Raw genomic sequence first — 9969 nt, 5'->3', positions numbered from 1 at the left:
ATACCTTTTTGTTTTTAACATTCTTGATTACTGAAAATTTTCTGCTGATGATCTCTATCAGTATGTATACAAATTACAAGATCTTTCTCATAATTACGGTTAACATTAGATCATGCCCATAGGTGAAATGTCTTTGAAGGGTTTGACTTTCATTAGCCTTTAAAGTGAGTACCAGAAATGTCCTCAGAACTATAGTTTGTCCAAGTTCCAACCAAAACACTCTGATTATATTCACTAAGATGTGGAAATAACTCAAGATTTTTCCCCTTACAAAATAAAAATAGGAATCTTGACTTCAATAAATTTAGACTCTTTTTAGACCTCCTGATTCTGATTCAATTTAAACTCAAAACTGTAGATCTGTCAGTGACTTTTATACTGAACTGTTAAGGCTGCCGCCCTTCAGATTTAGGTCCCTTAAAGCTGACAGTTCAAAGTAGCTACGCTTCTGTAATCAATGCAAAAAGTCCTTTTCTCCCTAAATTCACTAGGGTATGCAATACATGTCTGCAAACTTTGCTGGAAGGAAAAGTCTTACTGCATACTAGGTGATATTTATATATGTAGTTAGTTAACTGGAACCTGGTAATGTTGCAGTGAGGTGTCTGAAGACTACTGCGTGGTTGGAGGGTTAGCACCAGCAACAGAAACTGCAACAGCTGTCTGCCATCCACATCTCAACAATTAGACTTAGTTTTCAGTGTTTTGAACATGTTTGGACTATCATGTCACCACATATGGTGTGGCTTTTCTATTGAACCCTTGCACTGAAATGTGACTGCAGCGAGAGTTGTGACTCGGAAGATACGGGGACAAGGCTCTGACTATGAGACTTTCTCCCCTGTCCTCGGAGCTGAGAGATTGATGACAGCTCGGTACTTGCCAGGTGATTCCTATCTACACCGCCTTGCTTCTGGCACAGCAAGACTTTGCAGGTCATACAATGAGGCACGAGGTGCCTGGTTGTTTGCTGCCTGCGTAGCCGCCTGCTACGTCCTCTGGGAAGGTCACTAGCTAGCTAGCCTCTTAGCTAGCTGGCCAAGAAGTTCCAATCGGCAAGAAGTGGCCACAAGCCACCTGTCAGGCCAGGCTGAGACAGGGGAATAATATTAGTGCACCTTGAGGGTCAAATTAAAATTGTCTTGGGCTGGTTATTACCATACCTGTAACCGACTGCAGGGGAAATAATGACAGCATTTAGACATTTTAAAAAATCACATGCTCCGGTGTATAAACTGTAGTTAGCTGAGAGCTCAAATGGTGCCTAGAGCATTGAAGTTTGCTTCTTATAAATTAGGCTTACAGTTTTAAATCAATCAGTTCTTAGTATTGCAGAGTTAACCCAGCTAAAGAGAAATGAAAGAGATCAGGCCTATTAGACAACAGAAATAAAACAGCTCCCTTCCACACAAACAATTTGTTTCTGTCTCCCAGGTTTGCATGTCAGTGGTGCTCAGAATGTCCTTGTGCAAGAAGCTGTCAGAATAAGTTTGTTGATGAAGTTTCAAAAGCCAGGGAGACTTTTCAGGATATGTGACCACTGTCAGTGCTTCCTTATTGATACACAAAGATAACCACATTTTAACTTAAACCTGCTTTTTTTTTTTTTTTTTTTTTTTTTTTTTTTATGTCATCATTGTTCTAGTTTGCTTCACCCGACAGCCTGTGATACTAATTTTTTCAAGGAAACGAAACAAGGAAAGGTAGTAATACAAGGGACTCATTACTGTATACACTAAAAGCAATGTTTGTTTTTAACCCACACATCTTTAAAGTGTGTGTTACATAAACAAGTAATGTCTCGCAGCAGCTGAATTCAGGCCTCCCCCAGCTGCAATCACAGCATATCAGAATGTGGCACATATCCAGCTGGTGTCAGTCCAAGGTTACACTGCTGATGAGCTTCCAAAACTTCAGACAGCAGAGCCAGGGCAGAAATGGCTTTGCAACAGATCCTAAATTTAGTAAGGTGCAAGGTCATGTGAATACTGCCTGGCAGGTGCAAATACCACCACTGGTGATCCTTCAGTGAGAAAGTGCTACCGTGAAATCCATAAATACTGTCAGAACCGTCACTTCAAGTTTAATAACTCAGCAAAGTTGTTTCATGAGATCTGTGTAATTTTGAATCATTTCAGGAAACTGCAAAATCAGGCTAAAGACTTGAGTAATGTTATCTGTTAAGGGATAAGGTGTCAGATGATATGATTCAGGTTAACAGACTGCATTCAACAACATCAGAAAATGCTCAGTTCTCTGATTTTTGTTACAACAAAATTGATGAAAGGAGACAACTTGAGCAGCAATTTAAACAATACGTATAATTAGCTCATGCACTACATTTTTATAAAAATACATATATGTTCAGTATCTATTGTTGTTATCTATCAATATAATGTTCAATACCTATTGTTCTCATTTCTTATAATGAGTGGCTAGCACCATGTTATTTCTGCAACATTTGTAGTGGGTAAGTTTTTATTAAAAAATTATAGTTCTTTATGTTGATAATTTTATATAGAGCTTTGAATTGGCTTCAACAAATGACCATGTGAGAAAATATGATACTCTCACCTGTTAAGTTTGTGGAGTGTAAAGGTTGAGATATTTTTAAATTTTTTTTTTTAGCAGTGAGCTAAACAAATACTGACAGTGTGTTTGGGAGGAGAAGTTAATTCACGTTAAGCAGAATTAACAACGCAAAGCTGTTCAGATCTAAGAGCAGAATTTAACCTTTGATACTAAATTTTCGAGAAACTGTGAAACAAAATGCATATATTAACCACAAGAGGTCATCATAACCCTGCTGTAAACCACCTTGCTTCAGTTTTTTTACCTCCAGTGAAAGGAAGAAACTTGGAAAGAAACATGAAAAAAAGTTCTGGTTTTTTTATTTCTTTTCAGCTAATCTAAGGTTAACAATAGAAAACCCACATAAACCTTATTTACTCAGAAGTGACAAACAAAATATTTCTGTTTTACCTGTTCTTGCTATATCCACAGATTTTTCTCTGAGCTTCCTCTTTTTTTTTTTTTTTTCTTTTTTTAACAGTGTTGACAGCTCCTAGCCACGAGGTTAGTACAAAGAAGAACAAATGACAAAGAATCAGAAGAAGAGTGAGTAAGTGGTGTTACATCAGTGGAATGTTGACTAAATCACATTAATTCAAAGTTACTCTTTTTTTCATTAGAAGTACTTACAGATGCTATTTTTTTTCATCTTGGCATTTTATTTAGAAGTCTATTTATAAAATCTTTAACTGGGCAGATCTCTGCTTAAATTGTGGTTTTGCTTATCCAGAAACAAAATTCACTCAAATCTTGACTGTGCAATTTCTTACAAAGATTATTAGTGTTATGTGTGCCAAATTCACTGTTATCAGTACACAGTGCTGCTCCAACATGTGGATGAAACAGATTTCTTCATTTGTGTGTATATTGACACTTTTTGTAGGAGATTTTTGACCTATCACTGGCTCTATACTTCCTATCCTGTTAGTGGAAAATGCACCTCCCTTACTTATAAATGAGGAGTGTTTTTAAAAACATAACCTGTACTTTCAGCTGTTTCCTCCACAAAAAAAACCAAAAAACCCAAAAAAAACCCCAAACAACACTGGATTTTTTTTAGATCAGCTAGCTAAAAATTATGAGCTATGAGCCATTCAGATTAAAACTATTTAATTTTTTTTAATGTAACTTAATAGTATTAAACTGATTTAGAGACTTTGGGAATGTTTGCAGTGGTGGTTTGGGTTTTTTTAACATATCTTTGTACTGGCACTGAAAAGCAATTACATCGTAACTCCTTAAATTCTGTGAATTCTGGAATGTTCTGCGGTAAATTTCTGGTGAGTGGGGCCCATTTGTCAAAATCCTTCCAAAAAATGATCTGTTGAAATCCCTCATTTTCTGAAACAATAGCAGGACAATTCTGATTGCAATATGTAAACTGAGATTCAGCCTTTCTGAAGTGTTGAGTACCTGCAACTCTATTAATATGAGTATCAAACACAATTAGATACCACATGGATCCTAGCACTCTAAGCAGCTAGAAGTATGCTAGCATGAGTAGCATAAGTGTAGCTCAACTACAGCTAAGACAATTACATTTTTCCCAGTTAATGAGCTTTGCTGAAGTGCTCCCAGCCATGAAGAAACAGCCCAAATGCAGTTGTATCTGCGTCTGCTTAAAAAATAAAATACATGAAACAAAATTATATATATTATATATATATATATATTCATAAAATATATGAAAAAGAATTTTATGGTAAACTATACCTGTATAGGCACAATCTGGCTACCATGCTTTCTAGCTGTTTGTAAAGCATGATGAAGATGCATTCCTGTGGAGATCTTATTGATAGCTAAGCCCTCTTGTGCCAACAAAGATGTACCTAGCTGACACACCCAGCGCAAACCTGCACACCAGCCAAGTTACACTTGTCTTTGCTGAGAGTCTCCACAGCAATTATGCATCCCTACCTTTCCTATCACTTGATTAACTTTGGACTGAATTTACATAAAATATGTCTTTTACTCCTGTTTTTTGTTAGAAGTGTTATTTTGATATTGGGTTCACAAACATCACTCATGTTATAAAATATCAAAGAACTTCCTTTTTCCCCTTCCTTGTCTTCAAAAGATAATCTAGCAGCTTTGTAGGTCATCGAGCCTTTTGGGTTTTTGGTCTATGTTCAAGGAATTACATGCTAGCATAATAAGAAGGATTTTATCAAGAGACTTAAAGTGGTAAGTCTGTAGAGAGAAGCCAGGAGAAAATCATTATCAGCAGATATAAACCTGAAGAAAGGCAGATTTGCGACAATTAACAAAGCTTGGGAATGCTTTCAGAAGTGAAGCTGAAATTTTACAAAATTTACATGCTCACAAAATTGGGCTACTTTAGTGTGAATAATTTGTACTTTTGGGAGCTGACATTCACATGAACTTGGCAGCCTTCTGCTCAGGACTCAAGTTCCAGCAAATTCTAATGAGGATGGCAGTAATTCAGGTCTTGTGTTTATCTTTAAGGCCCTTAAGCCTTTCTCTACACGGTGTCAGTTCTTGTTTCTATTATCTTAATTTTAGTCTTCTTAGGAAGTTTTTATTCATGTGAGCATCATTTGTCTTCCTCATGGGTCAGTTATTCACTAACTGTCACAAAATTCACAATCAACAGATAGTATCTTTAGACTCCTTCAGGTATCATGAAGGTTTTATCCTTGATATGTCCTGAGAACAAAATAAGGTTGATAAAACTTTGAGATAAAAAGTACAGACAATTCAATATGAAGTGCAAGTGGTCCACTAATTCCCCACATCTACAGTTCTCTGCTGTACCAAGTCCTCCACTCTGAGGACCATAACTTCCATGGTTTCCTCATCATCATATAGATTTCTAACACAGATGCAAATTCTGACAGCTTTTTTTTGCTGGTGGACCAATTGGCCATTGATAGCTCTTTTGACCATCAACTTTACTCCAAAAAACAGCCAGAAGATATACATCACTGCAAAATGTAGCATTCTGTTGACATGACACTAAGTTGATTATAACTTACAGAAGGATCCTTTATATCTTGCTTTATAAACGTAGCAATGAACGTGGCGGTGAATATACTGTTGTTACCATGTGTATCATACCAGACATCTGCTGTCTTTTTATGGCAGATAACTGCAGACCTCATAGGAAGACAAAATGGAATTGTGACAATAGATATTACAATACTTTGAAATGCTATTTTGTTGAAGAGTAGAGTTGCAAAATATTAACTTTTGAGTATCATTTAATACATTATATCTGACAAATCTCATTTCAGACAAAGTAGTAAAAAGTATTGTCAAAATTCAAGTTTAAACACTGAACATTTGGATAATTACTTTCAATGACATAATGGCCTATGGTGTTTCTGAGCGCCTTCAGTTTTAAACATTGATATAATGAATTTACTAAGCGCAAAACGTTCTTACCGTTACTATGATTTGGTTTTTTCCTCTTGCTAGCTGCCACCACCAACTATATAAATTCTTATTCTTGAAAATGGATTCCAGAAAACAGGATAAAAACTTGAAGTGTAATATGGATTGGATCTGATTATGAGTTGAGAGAAAAGCTGCAAGTGTGAAGCCTATTAAATATTCAGATCCAGAATGAAAGAGAATAAAATTAGAAGCATTAAATTCTTACTTTCAGCTGTCTTCATGTTATGTTGTCACTTTAAACTTGGTTTCCAATCTACTGGATAGTATCATGTTCCTAACTACACTGGGTCCTTGTTAAATAATTATTAAAAGGGAAAGAGCAGTTACATACTCCAGACATTGAAGAGACACCTTCCATTATTTCTTCCCTCAGGAAATCTAGGTAGTTGCACCAGCTCTCCCAGCATTTTCTGTTATTTTACGTTTTAGAAACAATGTGTACAAATATGTACAAACGGACAATGCATCGTGTAGAGATAATAATGTGCAGAAATGCATGATCAGTCTCTTCACATAGGTTAACAAGGGCTGTGACTTAAGATGTGAAATCCAAAAAGCTTTCCACTAATAGGAGTGACTAGGTAGGGTCCAAAATGAATGGTTGTGTGAGGTTTTTTTTTCATCTTTAGTATGTTATTCAATGTGGAACAAACAACACAAAAATTAATTTGAAAACCAACCAGCCCTTCTTGAGCTGACTGGAAATAGAGCACCTGGGGAAGAGGAAAAACATCTTTCTGGAGGGCATGCTTTTCTGGTATTTTAGCTGTTGATTTCCCCACTGCCTAATAGGTGAAGATGATATAGACATGTATTGTTTACAATAAAAAGCACAATTTAAGTAAATTAATATGGGGAAGACACCATTAAAAGGGATGGCTGTTGTTGCAAATTGTGAGGATAACCTGAATAGGGTTTGAAAACAGACATTAGGGTACCAAAGTATGGAAAGATTATTAAAAAATTTTAAGAACAACTGAAAGAATAAGATAGAAAATGAGGTGAACAGTAGGGATTAGAGAGGATTTTATTGCAAGAGGAAGCAACCAGGGATGGGATGGAAACTGGGATGACTTCAATCATTTGGGATGGAGAATATGTCCTACATCCTATTTACTGTAATCTTCATTACAGTTCAATTTTCCATTTATGACTTCTATCTGAAAAGGTTGTGAATAAAGTCTTAACTCTGTGATGTACTGCAAAATAAGAACTCTATTTCAGCAAGGGAATGAATAGAATTTAACTCAAGGATTAGTAGATTTTTTCATTGTTACGTGAATCACACAGATTCAAAAAATATGTTGTTCAACTTCAGACTTGGTCTGATGTGTTACAAATTTTTCACTAGATGGAGCAATAGTATCCATCTTAAAATGCTAGCCCTTCACTAAACTGCTCTACCAGGAACTTTAAATATGCAAGGACAGTCTGAGCTAAGTCAATGTATTCTAAATGGGGCATTTTAACTTCCGAATATATTTTTATTCGGTTTGAATATTTGTTTTCGATTTCTGACAAGCATTTTGCTAGCTCTTAATACCTCTTAAGAATTATTAAAATGTAGAATTATTAATTTTACTGCTATTTATCATCTTCATGAATGTTATATAAGTGATGGAAAAGTAACATAGAAAACAGTCCAGATAACAGTTTAGTACTTACACCTTTTTTCTTTTTCTTAATGTATGTAATAAGAAAGAAAAAAAAAATCTGCTTCATTTGTTACATAAATACTTGCCTATTTACAATTCCTCAAAATGTCAGTTGAAATAGATACAGCATTTTGCAATTATTTCTTTGTCAAAATCTCTTTTCAAGGTAGATTACTTTAAAAGATAGTGATACTTAATTTAAAAAATAAATTAAGACGCCTTTCAATCACTGTCTATCTCCACAGGTTTTTTAGCTCAATACATATTAGTGGTAAAGTTTAGCATTTTTCAAGATATGGCATTTATGGCAAAGAGATCCTTCCCTTGATACCTGCATGAATGATTATTCTTTATCAAAATATTAATCTTCTCTACAGGACTGTTTTCAGAAGAAAGACGACAATATTATTTTACAATTAAATGTCATTGATAGATTTTTAATTTTTATTCAGTGCTCAGTGGTATTTATTTTACATTTTAATCCATATATTTCAGTTCACAGCTTCATTTGCTCCTGTTCTATGTCTTTGAGGCCTAGAAAGTAACACCTGAATGTGTGTTAATCTGTTGATTTATGAAATTACTTATTTTTCAGTCTTGCATTTGTTCGTTGTCTGATAGTTTTTGAAAGAGCAATTGGTTGCAGTAATGGCCAGAATTAATTTATAAAATTAAATCTATATATCAGATATATCAGTATATATAGCAATGTATCAGATATTGATTTCCACCAAGGAAGGAATTTAGTTTGTTAATGCACTCGTTTACTTCATTTCCTCAACATGTAGCAGAATTAAAATGGTGTTTGTTTAGTTATATAAAAAGATTAGAAAAAAAAAACCTGTCAAATACAGCTTAGGACTGCTGCTGGAAATTCTGATAAAATCAATCCTAAATTTAGAAAAAAACCACATAGAAATTATATTCTATTACATTATAATAAGTTCCTTACTGTCTGTGTAAGCTTTTTTGTTGATAGATTGCTCTCTTTCTGACAGACTGGAATCTCATTCATAAATTAATCTAAGTCTTCAGTAAAATGGCAGTGTTGGTTTTAAACAATTCCTGTGTATTTTTGAAATTTGGATGTAGAGTTCTTTGAGCTACTTTATTCATTCCTGGTTAAACAAAACCTTATGTCAGCACCCTGCAGCACCATGGGTGACTGAGCTGCCAGAGCACACCATTGTAAGGGCTTAAACACTAGAAGACATGCAAGTACTGTTTAGGATAAAAGTTCTTAATATCACATTTTCCTACCAACCCAAATGAGCACATAAATCACAGGAGAGGTTATTTCAGGCTAGTGGTTTAATTTTTATCTTTTCCAGTAAAGAGCCACATACTTTGGTCAAAAAATGCAAAAATATTTAATAGTAGTAGTAATGCAAGTGCAGTAAATGTTCTGCCACTGCCTGATTTACTGAAAAAATAGATGCTAAACCTTTTTTAATGGCATGACCTGATTATGCGTATGTAGAGGGATGCATGGGACAGGTGGGAGAGACAGTACAACAGATTTTACCCCGTTACTTGGACAGTTAAGATTTGTTTTAGCATTAAAATTACAAACTTGGATTTCTGTGGCTCCAGTGTCAGAAATACTGAATGAAATGTCCAGAAGTTTTGCATCTCTGACCCTCTTAATCCCAGACTCAGTGCATCAGAAAACAAGGTATAATGAGTTATCAGACTTATGGCCAGGATGAATGTCAGCACACAGATCCAATGTTTGTCTGACTTCAAGTAGAGAAAGAAACTGTGAAACTTAATAGATAGTTGTCTCCTTCTAAAAACCATTTTCTTAAGTGAGTAGCGTAGCTGATGTCACAACAGTAATTTGTAATAAATATGTATGAAAATCTTAAAATAGTTTGAGAGTAAAGGATCTGGTCCACAATACAGATAACCAGCACATTCTTGCCTGCATATATAAAAGCAGATTCCCCAAATTCAGACTTTAAACTTTATAAAATAAAATGTGATGATTTTATGCTAACAGTCATAGAAGACTTTTTTATGCTAAAAGTCATAGAAGGTAAAAAACTTGTTTAAAAATAATACCATGAAATGCCTGGTTAATTCACTAATCTCCATGTACTCTATATATTATCTTGAGCAAATCATACAGTTCTTTACCTTTGATAATATGAACAAAAGTAAAATACAGTGAAGGTGTAAGCTGGTACCGTACATAGAGTCTTTTCACTCCGATTGGTCCATGTCTGAACAAATGATTAGATATGGAAAGAACTCCAATTACAGAGGAGATAATTTACTGGAAAAAAGTTAGGTTGGCCCTCTCACAGTAAAAGTTGCTTTAGCT

The 9969-nt window shown here is 34.9% G+C and overlaps 1 long non-coding RNA gene across 3 annotated transcripts in view; it reads left to right on the top strand.

Annotated features, from left to right (window-relative positions):
• The window catches only part of LOC121084987, a 95014-nt gene that overhangs the window by 41524 nt on the left and 43521 nt on the right, over positions 1 to 9969 (top strand). For all 3 annotated transcript variants that reach the window (XR_005826918.1, XR_005826917.1, XR_005826916.1), the window contains exon 4: positions 3053 to 3121. This is a non-coding gene — a long non-coding RNA (uncharacterized LOC121084987). The remainder of the gene's footprint in view (positions 1 to 3052; positions 3122 to 9969) is intronic.

This window comes from Falco naumanni, chromosome 3 (assembly GCF_017639655.2).
Source record: "Falco naumanni isolate bFalNau1 chromosome 3, bFalNau1.pat, whole genome shotgun sequence".
Taxonomy (NCBI): Eukaryota; Metazoa; Chordata; class Aves; order Falconiformes; family Falconidae; genus Falco; species Falco naumanni.
Note: the sequence above shows the minus strand (reverse complement) of the source record. Positions and strands in the feature narration are given on the sequence as shown.